The sequence below is a fragment of the Prunus dulcis genome, chromosome 5 (assembly GCF_902201215.1).
Source record: "Prunus dulcis chromosome 5, ALMONDv2, whole genome shotgun sequence".
Lineage (NCBI taxonomy): Eukaryota > Viridiplantae > Streptophyta > Magnoliopsida > Rosales > Rosaceae > Prunus > Prunus dulcis.
Window position 1 is genome coordinate 14,031,987 of NC_047654.1, and position 15,412 is coordinate 14,047,398.

The 15,412-nt window shown below is 41.0% G+C and overlaps 1 long non-coding RNA gene and 2 pseudogenes across 4 annotated transcripts; 2 read left to right on the forward strand and 1 right to left on the reverse strand.

The window, feature by feature from the left end:
* LOC117629095 overlaps positions 1–1,907 on the forward strand; it is a 3,016-nt pseudogene extending 1,109 nt beyond the window's left edge.
* Positions 1,908–6,101: 4,194 nt separating this feature from the next.
* Positions 6,102–8,570, forward strand: LOC117629394. Of its 4 annotated transcripts, none has more exons than XR_004586079.1 (5): positions 6,102–6,240; positions 6,340–6,437; positions 6,598–6,674; positions 7,297–7,575; positions 8,163–8,570. It is a non-coding gene; the product is annotated as an uncharacterized LOC117629394 (long non-coding RNA). The 4 variants fall into 4 exon arrangements; XR_004586080.1 differs by having other exon boundaries at positions 6,102–6,236; XR_004586078.1 differs by having other exon boundaries at positions 6,103–6,477.
* Positions 8,571–8,759: 189 nt separating this feature from the next.
* LOC117629096 lies at positions 8,760–10,127 on the reverse strand (annotated as a pseudogene).
* Positions 10,128–15,412: the final 5,285 nt, after the last annotated feature.

The following is a 15,412-nucleotide window of genomic DNA, read 5'->3' on the forward strand; positions in this document are numbered from 1 at the left end:
GGTTTTGAAATTACGTAGACAAAGTTCGATTGTTTATATATACAATGAGATTTAATTTATAACATTATGTTTAACTAAGGGAGTGTAAGTTGCAAAAAAGCAAGTAATAACATATTTTATAGGCTACTTGTTATGTTAAAATAGTACACTTGTTTGTATATACATTGAGATGTTAATAGTAGGAAGCAGGCATCAAAATAGCAAAATTTGGATAGTTTTGAACAGCATGCTATTTAATTGGGCGAGTTCTGTTTTGCAATGTCTTCATGATTTTTCTTCTCTTTGATGGTGGTCTTGACCCTGTTATAAAAAAAAAGTGAGAAGAGAGTAAATGTTAATATTGATGAGAACCAGATTGAATCGTTGCACAAACTGTGATCTACATAAGCTTGCGGCAATCCTAATATCTAGGATATTATGTTCAATTGTAATTTTAAAGGACAAACCATACACATTCAAGCAAGAACTCTATAGCCTCTACAAAAAATGTCACATACAGTATTATTTTTGCTTACATAGTAATGGTACCAGTTTGGACGCATGTGCCTCTACAACTTTATGGGCTTTTATTTTATTAATAATATGATTTTGGAAATTATTTATTAATTAAAAGTATTGTTATGTGTGCACTCTAGAACGAACTTCATCCTCCCTCCTGAAACATTTCCATGCCATGGTTGGTTGCAGTTGCTTGAGATGCTATTCGAGGAGTTTGGTGGTCGAGTTGAGCTGGCTAAAGCTTATTACAAGGCACTGACTGATTCCATGAAGAAGCATTTCAATGGCAATGGAGTAATTGCCAGCATGCAGCACTGCAATGTGTGTATTAATTTCTTCACATTTACGTAGGGGATGATTTCTGGTCTAAGACCACGGGGGTAGCAGATGGGACGTATTGGCTGCAAGGGTGTCACGCAGTGCATTGTGCCTACAGCAGCCTGTGGATGGGCAACATCATACACCCAGATTGGGACATGTTTCAATCAACACACCCATGTGCTGAATTCCACGCTGCATCAAGAGCTATATCCGGAGGCCCAATCTACATCAGTGACTCTGTTGGGAAGCACAACTTCAAGCTTCTTAAGAGCCTTGTGTTGCCAGATGGCTCTGTATTGCGATGCCAGCACTATGCTCTTCCTACTAGGGATTGCCTCTTTGAAGACCCTGTGCATGATGGGAAAACCATGCTCAAAATTTGGAATCTAAACAAAGTAAGATTAAGAAATGCTATCGTGAGTGGTAGTGAATTATAAAATAGAATAAAAGTAAGATAACCTTTTGAGTGATACTGCTAATTCAATCTTTTTGTATGATTTTGTGCCAGTACACAGTACACTGGAGCATTGGGATTGTTTAATTGCCAAGGAGGAGGATGGTGCCCCAAATCCAGGCGCAACATAAGTGCCCCTGAGTGCTCAAAGCCTTTGACCTGCTTGTCTGGCCCAAAAGATATAGAGTGGAACAATGGGAAGACCCTAATTTCAATCAAAGGAATGAACATATTTGCTGTGTACATGCACCAGCAAAAGAAGCTGAAGCTCTTGAAGCTTTCAGAGAAGGTAGAGATTTCGCTTCAGCCTTTCGATTTTAAGCTCCTCACTGTTTCTCCAGTGAGGGTTGTGCCAAAGAAGTTTATCCAATTTGCTCCAATTGGGTTGGTGAACATGCTCAACACGGGTGGTGCAATTCAGTCGCTGGAATTTGAGGATGAAGAAAACTCCTCAAATTTGGTGAGAATTGGAGTGAAGAGTTGTGGGGTAATGAGTGTGTTTGCTTCTTAAAGGCCAAGTGCTTGTAAGATTGATGGAGAGGAGGTAAAGTTTGATTTTGTTGATAAGATGGTCACGGTCCAAGTGCCGTGGCCTAACCCTTCAACATCAACCGTGGTTGATTTCTTGTTCTGAGCTGAGCAAATGAAATAAATTTGTTCTTGAGCCAATGAGAATCAGATTTGTTATTGGCAAGATCAATTTGTTTTTCAAGTGTGTTTTTCTTTCTAACAAAACAGTCTTGCATGATATGTGTCCAGTGGATGTCATGAAAAAAAGTGCTGACTTTACACGCATATGACTAATCGGTCAATTAAGTTGTTATTTGAAAATGGACAGAAGTGCATTCATCTAATCAAATTTTGCGAAAACCAATATTTGATTCAAGAATAATTGACTTAAGTAGAAAATCCCATGTGAATGCACCAGGTGCCTTTAGCTTTGGTTCAATGACATTTGCTTGCTTGCACCAGGTGCTGAACAACAGGTTATTTCCATTGCACTGCCTCCCTCACCACATTCTCAAAGCCTGCCTCGAGCATTACCAATGTTGCTGTGTGCTTGAATAGGTTCAGCTAATCCCTTTGTACTTTTGCCAAGTGCCTCCCCCTGCACACACACAAACCAGAGGAACAAAAGCTGAGCAAGGCCCCAAATTTGAAGCGCCTGCAAAACTAAATAAATAAACAAATAAAGCTCTTCTATCAGCAGCTCCATCCCTATATGCATAGCTTTCATGCCGGCAAATTGACCGGAGACAAACTATCAGGGAAATGCATATACTCCTCAACATCTTAAACGGAATAAAACTAAATATGGCTACAATAAAACTGCAATTGGTGCACCATACCATGCTGCACGTGCATATAAGCAGATAATAGATTAATAGTTTAACATATTCAGGTACACACAGGACTAGTGTATTTTTCACGTAAACATAAAACTGATAGTCTGATAGCACGAGGTTATCAATGGTTAGGAGGGCATTCATGATCATGGCTGAAACCATCTCCCTTGGATGTTGACTGTTACTTCTTATGTAGCATTGCTTGTGTCCCAGGTAAAACTTGAAAGCTTTACTCCAGCTAATTAATCAATTGAACTTAACAAGAGTACAGTTTCAACAATTGAAAACGCCCAAGTTACATTTTCATTTAAACATCTCCTGTTTATATGCCTGAGATATAAATGCAAACCTGTTACTTGGGTCCTTCGACAACAGGACTCCTGCGTTCTGCTTATTAATAGCCTTAACCTCCGCTTGCAGTGCATCAGCGTCTCCCTCAGAAACTTTCAAAAGCGAAGGATCCAGAATTGTTTTAGAATCAGTAGACTTCTTCCTGGATGAATGTCCACCCAACTAGTTCTGAAATTTCACATCTTCACGGTGTTCGGTGGTTATAATGGGAGCAGATGAGTTCTTCGCTAGTGTCAGTGTAATCTTTGCAGCTGCTGCTGCTGTCTTAGCAGTAACGCTATCCAGGTAAAAAAAAAATTCAATAAATGAAGAAAATGTCAAAAGTTAACCAATAAAAGACCACAATGTCAAAACCAAAGTATGAAACTGAAACTGATTACAATGATTAGGCAAACTCAATTCCTCCATTGATGTATTACGTAGCAAACACCAAGCATAGCTTCTCATGTTCAAATTATTTAAACACAAGCAAATGGGTCCAACAGAAACAGCTGATACCACTGATCAACCAGGGAAAGAGACAAAGAAAATTATACAAAGTCTATGCCTTCAAATCCCTACTGGAACACACAACATACAGTCCACATATATCTACAGGCAGTAATCACAAGTAGATCAAGGAAGAGAACATTTGACATTCCATCTGTTCTGTCAAATAACACACATGGTTTTATTTTACCATCACTTTTACGTACTCAAAAGAGAAACCGTGTTAAAGTCGAGACTTCCATAGGCCATACACGAATCATGGTGGCCACTCGAAAGGAAATAATATGACCTTATTAAGTACCAAATCAAAGAAGAAATTAAGTGAATAAAGTCTTGTATGTATAGACTATGCAATTAAGGAAAAAAACTATACATAAATACAATCAGGTAAAAGATTGAAGGAAACTCACATGCGTTCCAGTTTTCCCCTGTTAACAAAGAATCCATCATGTTTTATTGCTGAATTGTCAACTTTAAAATACTCATCCTGCGCAAAACATAAAGAAGTAGCATTAGCAAATCCATAAATATAAAATGCCACCAATTAAATCAGTACAATGGCCAACACAGATATAAAACAATAAGATTAATGAATAAATGCAAATACCAACTCAGCATCATCAATAAAAGAGTATTCTGTATCATACTCATCGAATATTCGTGGGCTCGGCAAACCATCGGCTCCAAACTCAACATGTGCCTTGCATTCCCATTCATTCACTGATCATCAATAATTAACTCGGACCTGAAATAAATATTAAACCAAAATCAATCATCAATAACAAACTCGGACGGACCTGAATTAAAAATTAACCCAAAATGAAATCCGACTCCAGAACATAACTAACTCTGGCGCTTCCCTTCTGTTCTGTTATATGAACAAAGCCACGCTTGTAATTTTTGAAACTACCGCTTCCCTTCTGCTATATAAATCCAAACCGCGCCTTGATTTTTGAAATTCTGCTCTCTCTCATTTCTCTCCCCAATCAGCTCTCTCTCTCTCTCTCTCTCTCTCATTTCTGCAATCAGCTCTCTGTCTCATTCCTCTTCCACATTTAGCTCCGCTTCTATTCAATGGAGCTGACGCCACTGCTTGTGGTGGCTCCGTCGGAGGTCACCACTGCCGCACGCTTCTACCGGCAAGTTTTTGGTGCTAAGATCGTGAGCAATGATCCAGAGATGGCTGAGATACTGATAGGTTCACATCTCCTTATCATCCCTTGTCCGGCCCGCTCCCGGATAGACCTATCGCCTTCGATGCTGTGTCTCCGGCTTCGGTGCTCCGATCCGGAACAGTTCGCTAAGAAGATTCTGAACACTGAGCAATTTACACCGACGGCCGAGCATTGTGAATGGAATGTTAAAGATGAGCATGGAATTTTCTGGCAATTCACCAATAGTAAGCAATCCTATTGCGTTTTGTAAGATCAGATAAGCTATCGCTTATAATTTTGAATATTTTGAATAGTTTTGTTATTATTTTTAAAAGAGTTTTTAATTAATTTATTAATTGTCATAGGATGGCTTATAATTTTGTATATTTATTTGCATATTTTTTTAATTGTTTTATTAGTTTTCAAATAAAAAAAGTTTTTAATTAATTTATTATTTGTCATAGACTCATATGATCGATTATAATTTTGAATATTTATTTGCATTTTCAATTGCGTATTAATTTAAAAACAATTTGTTAATTAATTTATTATTTTTCATAGGATCGCAGATCGTTTATAACTTTGAATACCTATTTGCATATATTCAATTTTTTTTATTAATTTTAAAAAATTAATAAGTATTCAAAGTTATTCAAAGTTATTGAAAATATGCAAATAGGTATTCAAAGTTTAAAATTAATAAAAAAAATTGAAAATATGCAAATAGGTATTCAAAGTTATAAACGATCTGCGATCCTATGAAAAATAATAAATTAATTAACAAATTGTTTTTAAATTAATACGCAATTGAAAATGCAAATAAATATTCAAAATTATAATCGATCATATGAGTCTATGACAAATAATAAATTAATTAAAAACTTTTTTTATTTGAAAACTAATAAAACAATTAAAAAAATATGCAAATAAATATACAAAATTATAAGCCATCCTATGACAATTAATAAATTAATTAAAAACTCTTTTAAAAATAATAACAAAACTATTCAAAATATTCAAAATTATAAGCGATAGCTTATCTGATCTTACAAAACGCAATAGGATTGCTTACTATTGGTGAATTGCCAGAAAATTCCATGCTCATCTTTAACATTCCATTCACAATGCTCGGCCGTCGGTGTAAATTGCTCAGTGTTCAGAATCTTCTTAGCGAACTGTTCCGGATCGGAGCACCGAAGCCGGAGACACAGCATCGAAGGCGATAGGTCTATCCGGGAGCGGGCCGGACAAGGGATGATAAGGAGATCTGAACCTATCAGTATCTCAGCCATCTCTGGATCATTGCTCACGATCTTAGCACCAAAAACTTGCCGGTAGAAGCGTGCGGCAGTGGTGACCTCCGACGGAGCCACCACAAGCAGTGGCGTCAGCTCCATTGAATAGAAGCGGAGCTAAATGTGGAAGAGGAATGAGACAGAGAGCTGATTGCAGAAATGAGAGAGAGAGAGAGAGAGAGAGAGCTGATTGGGGAGAGAAATGAGAGAGAGCAGAATTTCAAAAATCAAGGCGCGGTTTGGATTTATATAGCAGAAGGGAAGCGGTAGTTTCAAAAATTACAAGCGTGGCTTTGTTCATATAACAGAACAGAAGGGAAGCGCCAGAGTTAGTTATGTTCTGGAGTCGGATTTCATTTTGGGTTAATTTTTAATTCAGGTCCGTCCGAGTTTGTTATTGATGATTGATTTTGGTTTAATATTTATTTCAGGTCCGAGTTAATTATTGATGATCAGTGAATGAATGGGAATGCAAGGCACATGTTGAGTTTGGAGCCGATGGTTTGCCGAGCCCACGAATATTCGATGAGTATGATACAGAATACTCTTTTATTGATGATGCTGAGTTGGTATTTGCATTTATTCATTAATCTTATTGTTTTATATCTGTGTTGGCCATTGTACTGATTTAATTGGTGGCATTTTATATTTATGGATTTGCTAATGCTACTTCTTTATGTTTTGCGCAGGATGAGTATTTTAAAGTTGACAATTCAGCAATAAAACATGATGGATTCTTTGTTAACAGGGGAAAACTGGAACGCATGTGAGTTTCCTTCAATCTTTTACCTGATTGTATTTATGTATAGTTTTTTTCCTTAATTGCATAGTCTATACATACAAGACTTTATTCACTTAATTTCTTCTTTGATTTGGTACTTAATAAGGTCATATTATTTCCTTTCGAGTGGCCACCATGATTCGTGTATGGCCTATGGAAGTCTCGACTTTAACACGGTTTCTCTTTTGAGTACGTAAAAGTGATGGTAAAATAAAACCATGTGTGTTATTTGACAGAACAGATGGAATGTCAAATGTTCTCTTCCTTGATCTACTTGTGATTACTGCCTGTAGATATATGTGGACTGTATGTTGTGTGTTCCAGTAGGGATTTGAAGGCATAGACTTTGTATAATTTTCTTTGTCTCTTTCCCTGGTTGATCAGTGGTATCAGCTGTTTCTGTTGGACCCATTTGCTTGTGTTTAAATAATTTGAACATGAGAAGCTATGCTTGGTGTTTGCTACGTAATACATCAATGGAGGAATTGAGTTTGCCTAATCATTGTAATCAGTTTCAGTTTCATACTTTGGTTTTGACATTGTGGTCTTTTATTGGTTAACTTTTGACATTTTCTTCATTTATTGAATTTTTTTTTTACCTGGATAGCGTTACTGCTAAGACAGCAGCAGCAGCTGCAAAGATTACACTGACACTAGCGAAGAACTCATCTGCTCCCATTATAACCACCGAACACCGTGAAGATGTGAAATTTCAGAACTAGTTGGGTGGACATTCATCCAGGAAGAAGTCTACTGATTCTAAAACAATTCTGGATCCTTCGCTTTTGAAAGTTTCTGAGGGAGACGCTGATGCACTGCAAGCGGAGGTTAAGGCTATTAATAAGCAGAACGCAGGAGTCCTGTTGTCGAAGGACCCAAGTAACAGGTTTGCATTTATATCTCAGGCATATAAACAGGAGATGTTTAAATGAAAATGTAACTTGGGCGTTTTCAATTGTTGAAACTGTACTCTTGTTAAGTTCAATTGATTAATTAGCTGGAGTAAAGCTTTCAAGTTTTACCTGGGACACAAGCAATGCTACATAAGAAGTAACAGTCAACATCCAAGGGAGATGGTTTCAGCCATGATCATGAATGCCCTCCTAACCATTGATAACCTCGTGCTATCAGACTATCAGTTTTATGTTTACGTGAAAAATACACTAGTCCTGTGTGTACCTGAATATGTTAAACTATTAATCTATTATCTGCTTATATGCACGTGCAGCATGGTATGGTGCACCAATTGCAGTTTTATTGTAGCCATATTTAGTTTTATTCCGTTTAAGATGTTGAGGAGTATATGCATTTCCCTGATAGTTTGTCTCCGGTCAATTTGCCGGCATGAAAGCTATGCATATAGGGATGGAGCTGCTGATAGAAGAGCTTTATTTGTTTATTTATTTAGTTTTGCAGGCGCTTCAAATTTGGGGCCTTGCTCAGCTTTTGTTCCTCTGGTTTGTGTGTGTGCAGGGGGAGGCACTTGGCAAAAGTACAAAGGGATTAGCTGAACCTATTCAAGCACACAGCAACATTGGTAATGCTCGAGGCAGGCTTTGAGAATGTGGTGAGGGAGGCAGTGCAATGGAAATAACCTGTTGTTCAGCACCTGGTGCAAGCAAGCAAATGTCATTGAACCAAAGCTAAAGGCACCTGGTGCATTCACATGGGATTTTCTACTTAAGTCAATTATTCTTGAATCAAATATTGGTTTTCGCAAAATTTGATTAGATGAATGCACTTCTGTCCATTTTCAAATAACAACTTAATTGACCGATTAGTCATATGCGTGTAAAGTCAGCACTTTTTTTCATGACATCCACTGGACACATATCATGCAAGACTGTTTTGTTAGAAAGAAAAACACACTTGAAAAACAAATTGATCTTGCCAATAACAAATCTGATTCTCATTGGCTCAAGAACAAATTTATTTCATTTGCTCAGCTCAGAACAAGAAATCAACCACGGTTGATGTTGAAGGGTTAGGCCACGGCACTTGGACCGTGACCATCTTATCAACAAAATCAAACTTTACCTCCTCTCCATCAATCTTACAAGCACTTGGCCTTTAAGAAGCAAACACACTCATTACCCCACAACTCTTCACTCCAATTCTCACCAAATTTGAGGAGTTTTCTTCATCCTCAAATTCCAGCGACTGAATTGCACCACCCGTGTTGAGCATGTTCACCAACCCAATTGGAGCAAATTGGATAAACTTCTTTGGCACAACCCTCACTGGAGAAACAGTGAGGAGCTTAAAATCGAAAGGCTGAAGCGAAATCTCTACCTTCTCTGAAAGCTTCAAGAGCTTCAGCTTCTTTTGCTGGTGCATGTACACAGCAAATATGTTCATTCCTTTGATTGAAATTAGGGTCTTCCCATTGTTCCACTCTATATCTTTTGGGCCAGACAAGCAGGTCAAAGGCTTTGAGCACTCAGGGGCACTTATGTTGCGCCTGGATTTGGGGCACCATCCTCCTCCTTGGCAATTAAACAATCCCAATGCTCCAGTGTACTGTGTACTGGCACAAAATCATACAAAAAGATCGAATTAGCACTATCACTCAAAAGTTTATCTTACTTTTATTCTATTTTATAATTCACTACCTCTCACGATAGCATTTCTTAATCTTACTTTGTTTAGGTTCCAAATTTTGAGCATGGTTTTCCCATCATGCACAGGGTCTTCAAAAGGCAATCCCTAGTAGGAAGAGCATAGTGCTGGCATCACAATACAGAGCCATCTGGCAACACAAGGCTCTTAAGAAGCTTGAAGTTGTGCTTCCCAACAGAGTCACTGATGTAGATTGGGCCTCCGGATATAGCTCTTGATGCAGCGTGGAATTCAGCACATGGGTGTGTTGATTGAAACATGTCCCAATCTGGGTGTATGATGTTGCCCATCCACAGGCTGCTGTAGGCACAATGCACTGCGTGACACCCTTGCAGCCAATACGTCCCATCTGCTACCCCCGTGGTCTTAGACCAGAAATCATCCCCTACGTAAATGTGAAGAAATTAATACACACATTGCAGTGCTGCATGCTGGCAATTACTCCATTGCCATTGAAATGCTTCTTCATGGAATCAGTCAGTGCCTTGTAATAAGCTTTAGCCAGCTCAACTCGACCACCAAACTCCTCGAATAGCATCTCAAGCAACTGCAACCAACCATGGCATGACAACTTGTGGGCCACCTCCGGCGAAACCAACCCAACTCCATTGTTCACAATCTTGTCCACCGCCAAGTCCTCCATTGTTCTCTCTAATCCCGGTGACAACTTGGGCTCAATCACCCTGCACTCGGGCAACTCCGGATTATTAGTCCCAGGTCTAATCCCACCCCAATACCCACAAAGCGCATGCCACACCGTACGTACACATTCTCTACACTCCCAAACTCCTCTTTCAAGTCTTTGATAAACGTACCCATGCCCTTACTACACACACCACCTCATAGCTTCTGAATTTGAAATTCTCTTTAAAATCAATCAGCCTATACATTCTCATAGGTGGTGTTGAGGGTAGTAAAAACCTCGAACTTGGGCCTGGGTGTGAAGGGAAGTGGGGCCCGATCACAAGTCTTGGGAGGGTTGCCTCCACTAGAGTGCTGGTGGTTGCCATCTCTGCCACATTTGTTATTGCTGAAGGGATACTGGTAGCTATCCTTCCTTTTCTGTTGTTGGTTACCCTGGGTACTCGGGGCAGGGGTAGAATGCTGAGGTGGGGCTGAAGCGGGTGCTGAAGCAGGTGGAGGATCGGCGAAAGTGTTGCGCTCCAGGTTGGCTGGGCCACGCTTGGAATTGAAGTATTCAGCCTTAGCTTGGATCACTGTCTGTTTCATTAGCTCTGTATATGTGTTCCAACTGTTGCTATGAACCAGGTAGCGGAAGTTGGACTCGCGGAGGCCGCTCTTAAAAGTGCCGAAGGCAGCGCGATCGTCAGTGTCCGGGCAGCAGGAGTATTCGTGACTGAACCGAGCTGCATATTCCCGAAGGGGTTCATCCTTAGCCTGCCGAAGCATATACAAGTCGTCGGCAGAGTATAGGCTATCAGTCTGGATCATAAAATGATCCAGGAACGTCTGCTTGAGACTATCGAATGAGTTGATTGTGCGGGGGTAGAGTCTATAGAACCAATTCAGGGCCGCGTCGCTGATGGTGGAAGGGAAGAGGAGGCACATGCCTTCATCAGTAAGGCCTTTGCACCCAAGGACAGACTGGAAGGAGTGGATGTGGGTGGGAGGGTCCTCCGTGCCAGTGTAGAAAACGATGCGGAGCAGCTGGATATCTTTCTCCTGGTGGTAGTGGAGGATAGGTTCAATAAAGGGCCCCGGTCGTGGTTTTGCCCAGAGGGGTTGATGGCTGCGATGATGTTCGCTCTTCAGACGCCGGACCTTTTCAAAGAGAAGCCTCATGGCCGTGTCGGCATGAGGAAGAGTTTCAGGTGCCAAAGGCCTTGGGACGGGGCCGACAAGGGCTGGGGAATGTTCCTAATCTTCCAGCGTCTCAGTGTGGTAAGTTGGCCAGGTCTCCGAATTATAGAATTCCCAACTATCCGAATCCCCGACACCTTCCCCGTCTGGTACGCGAACGGGGCCTGGCGAAGGGCCCAGGTGTGTCACTCGTGGGTCCTTGAGGTTGACAGGGATAAGGATCGGTCCTGGCTGACGGTCCGAGATGCGATCCCTGTAATCTTGGTAGATCCTGACTGGTTCATGGGGCCGGTCCTTTGGTGGGGGAACGCAAAAGAGTCGTGACTGGGTTAGCTCTGGATGAAGGTGGTCTTTACCCTTACGGAGCCTAGATTGGGCTGGGGCACTGTGGCTGGAATGTACAGGCTGGTTCGGCTGAGTATGCCCAACGTTCTGGGTGAGGTCTTGTTGGGCATCCTGGGCGCGAGTCCTCTCTTGGTTCCGCTTTAGAGCACGATAGTCATGCTCTAGCTCAGCATTCCGGCAATGAAGATGCTCGTATTTCTCCGGACATTTTAGTAATACTATCGCGGAGGCGCTCCACTTCTGCCTAGAGAGTGGCATCTCCCAAAAATTTCCTTCGGGAAGTACCATCGCGGGGGGTATGGTGCTGGGTATCGCGGCTATCCTCGGTCTGCATAGCAGAGTGTGGGGTGAAGGAGAGGCGACGGGGCCTGATGGGTGAAGGAGCCAGCTGGGCTGATAGAGAAGGAGGGGATTCAAGTGTCAAATTCCCACAGACGGCGCCAAACTGTTGATGCTCAAAATAGCCTGGCCAATATTGTGTCCAACTTAGTGATGAGATATGCGGGGTCTTCAGCAAGGAAGAGGGCTGAGGCCCTTGGTGAAATAGGTTGGTCGGAGACCTGCAGAAGACAAAGTGGTAGGAGCAATGGTTAAGCTTCGGACACTGGTGTGGTGCCGGCCAAAGGCTCTCCGATGCCTAAGTCAGTTACAAGTGGTAATTCTGTTAGAGTAACAGTAAAAGTGGGAGAATAGTTACCCTTTTTACTTGGGTACTGTTCCCTATTTATAAGGGGGTGAAAGTAAGAGGTTTGCACAAAGTTCCAATGTGGGACTTTGTGCAAGTCGTTGTGGCGGCGACATGTGTCCTGGAGATTAGGTTTGGCAGATGGAAACTTTGACAGGTGTTTGGCACCTCAGAAGTGTGTCTTCCTTTGGCAGGGGAGAAGACGTGGCTGTCTTGGTGCTAGTCGCTTTGATGCTGGGTTTACTCTGGCGAGTTCAATACTAATCGATGATAGTGAATTGCCACCAAATAAACTCCACATAGTTTGATCTCCTGTCTAACACATATCATACTAGGCTGTTTTGTTAGAATGAAAAACACACTTGAATTACAGATTGATCTTGCCAATAACAAATCTGATTCTCATTGGCTCAAGTACAAATCTCTTTCATTTGCTCAGCTCTGAACAAGAAATCCATGACAATTAATGTTGAAGAGTTAGGCCATGGCACTTGGACTGTGACCATTTTATCAACAAACTCAAACTTCACCTCCTCTCCATCAATCTTACAAGCACTTGGCTTTTTCGAAGCAAACACTCTCATTTCCCCACAACCCCTTCACTCCAATTCTCACCAGATTTGAGGAGTTTTCTTCATCCTCAAATTCCAGCAACTGAATTGCACCACCAGTGTTGAGAATGTTCACCAATCCAATTGGAGCAAATTGGATCAACTTATATGGCAAAACCCTCACTGGAGAAACAGTGAGGAGCTCGTGGTCGAAAGGCTGAAGTGAAATCTCTACCTTCTCTGAAAGCTTCAAGAGCTTCAGTTTCTTTTGCTGGTGCATCATACACAGCAAATATGTTCATTCCTTTGATTGAAATTATGGTCTTCCCATTGTTCCACTCTACATCTTTTAGAAGTCACAGATTTTGAGCAGTCAGGGGCGCTTTTGTTGCGCCTGGATTTGGGCTACCATCCTCCTTTTTGACAATTAAAAATCCCAAAGCTCTAGCGTGCTAGCATAAAATCATACATAACCCAAAAAAAAAAAAAAAAAATTCAATTAACGCTATGAATATGATGATACGATACGATGCGGGGATATGAAAAATTTCCAAAAACTAGAATATGATACGTTATGAATATGAAAATTAAAATATATATTAATATATAATTTAAAACATATTTTAAATAACATAAAATCATAAATTACAAATATAGTGTATCATTCTTGGTCTTTCTTTTTATTTTCTTTTTATTTTTTGTTATAGTTTGGGCTTTGTTTATGGTTCTTTTTAGGCCTATTTTAATATTATTGAAAGACCCAAAACCCATAAACATATTTATGTTTTTTACGGCCACGAAGTTGTTCATTTGAGAATTTGTATTAAAAAATGAAAACTTAGGTCTTCTTCTTCTTCCTCTTTGTGTCGATTCTTTTTCTTTTTGCACCGTCTCTCTTCTCCTTCATCTCTCTCTCCCTCCTCAAAAGCACCGGTTAGCGTATCCGACTTTCTTTTCTTCTTCTTCCTCCTCTCCTCTCTCTCACTCTCCGAATCTTTCCTTCTCCTCTCTCTCTCCAACGCGTATCGGAGCGTATCCGACTGCGTATCTGATATGGGATACGGACCTAAGTCCGCATGGAATCAGCACATAGGTGTGTGTCTGTACTGTTTCAAAACTTTTAGATGACTTGTTGGCTGTTCTTAGGACTCGGATGGTAAACCACTCTGAGTAGTTTGCTTTGTTTGGTGCTATAATCTGGTTTATTTTTGTTTGGTAACTCATGTGTTAGGTATGGCTCGTGTTCATGTTGTTTGCCTTTACTGATTTGATTTTTGTTCTTTTGTGAATTTCGTGAAAATTTTCAATTTAGGAATGTTCATTGATGTGGTTCAGTTAGTACAGAATTTTGTTAATGATACTGAGAGTGATTCTTTGAGATCAGGAATTGGGTTTTAGTTCTATTTGCTTGAGAAATTGTACATAACTTTATCTTGTTCTTGGCCATCAATGTCATAGAAAGAGTTCAAAGTTATTGTACATAACTTTTTCTGCTCTCCTTATATCGCGACATCAGATTCCTCATTCTTCCTCCAGTAGTGATTTCACCTCCTCTCCGTGCATGATGGGGTTTTCCCTCTGTTGATGCTCAAAATGACCCCGCCAATAGTGAGTCCAACTTAGTGATGAGACGTGCGGGGTTTGTAGCAGGGAAGAGGGCTGAGGCCCTTGGTGAAATATAGGTTGGTGGGAGACCTGCAGAAGACAAAGTGGGAGAAACAATCGTTAAGTTTCGGACACCGATGTGGTGCCGGCCGAAGGTCTCCGATGCCTAAGTCAGTTGCAAGTGGTAAATTTGGCAGAGTAACAGTAAAAGTGGGAGAATAGTTACCCTTTTTACTTGGGTACTGTTCCCTATTTATAGAGAGATGAAAGTAGGAGGTTTGCACAAAGTTCCAATGTAGGACTTTGTGGGAGTTGTCATGGTGGCGACACGTGTCCGGGGGATTAGATTTGGCAGTTGGGAGCTTCGGCAAGTGTCTGGCACCTCGGAAGTGTGTCTTCTTTCGGCAGGGGAGAAGGCGTGGCAGCCTTGGTGCTAGTCGCTTTGATGCTGGGTCTGCTCGGTTCACTATAGTGTAAACAGTAGTTCCCCAAGTTCGCGGTTGAGAAGTAACTTCTGGGTTGGGAGCCGTAGAGCACTCTCTAGTCCCCCAAGTTGGCAAGCTAGCAGTTGCGTCAACATATGGAATGTGTGATACAAGCTGTGTAAGCCTCTAGAACTGTTGGCAGCTGGGTACCTGGGTACTTGGGCATGTTGCAGGTAAGATGGGAGCTGGGTCTGTAAGGGGTTTTTTTTTTTTTTTTTTTTTTTGTCCATGGTCCTTGTTGTTCGGCAAGGCCTGCCCCTTTTTTTTTTTTTTTTTTTTTTTGGGCTAGACCTTCGGCAGGGGGTCTTTGAAAACCCTTTTTTTTTTTTTTTTTTTTTTCAGCTTCGGGAGCTACACCTTCTGTAGGCCGGGTCTTTGAAACATTTTCGGAGGTCTCCATTTCTTCCATAGTCCTTGTCGTTCGGCAAGGGCCTAGCCCTTTTTATTTTTATTTTATTTTGAGCTTCGGGAGCTACACCTTAGGTAGGCCGGGTCTTTGGAAAATTTTGAGAGGTCTCCATTTCTTCCATGGTCCTTGCCATTCGGCAAGGGCCTAGCCTTTTTTGTTTTTTGTTTTTTTTTGAGCTTCGGGAGCTAGTCCTTCGGCAGGCC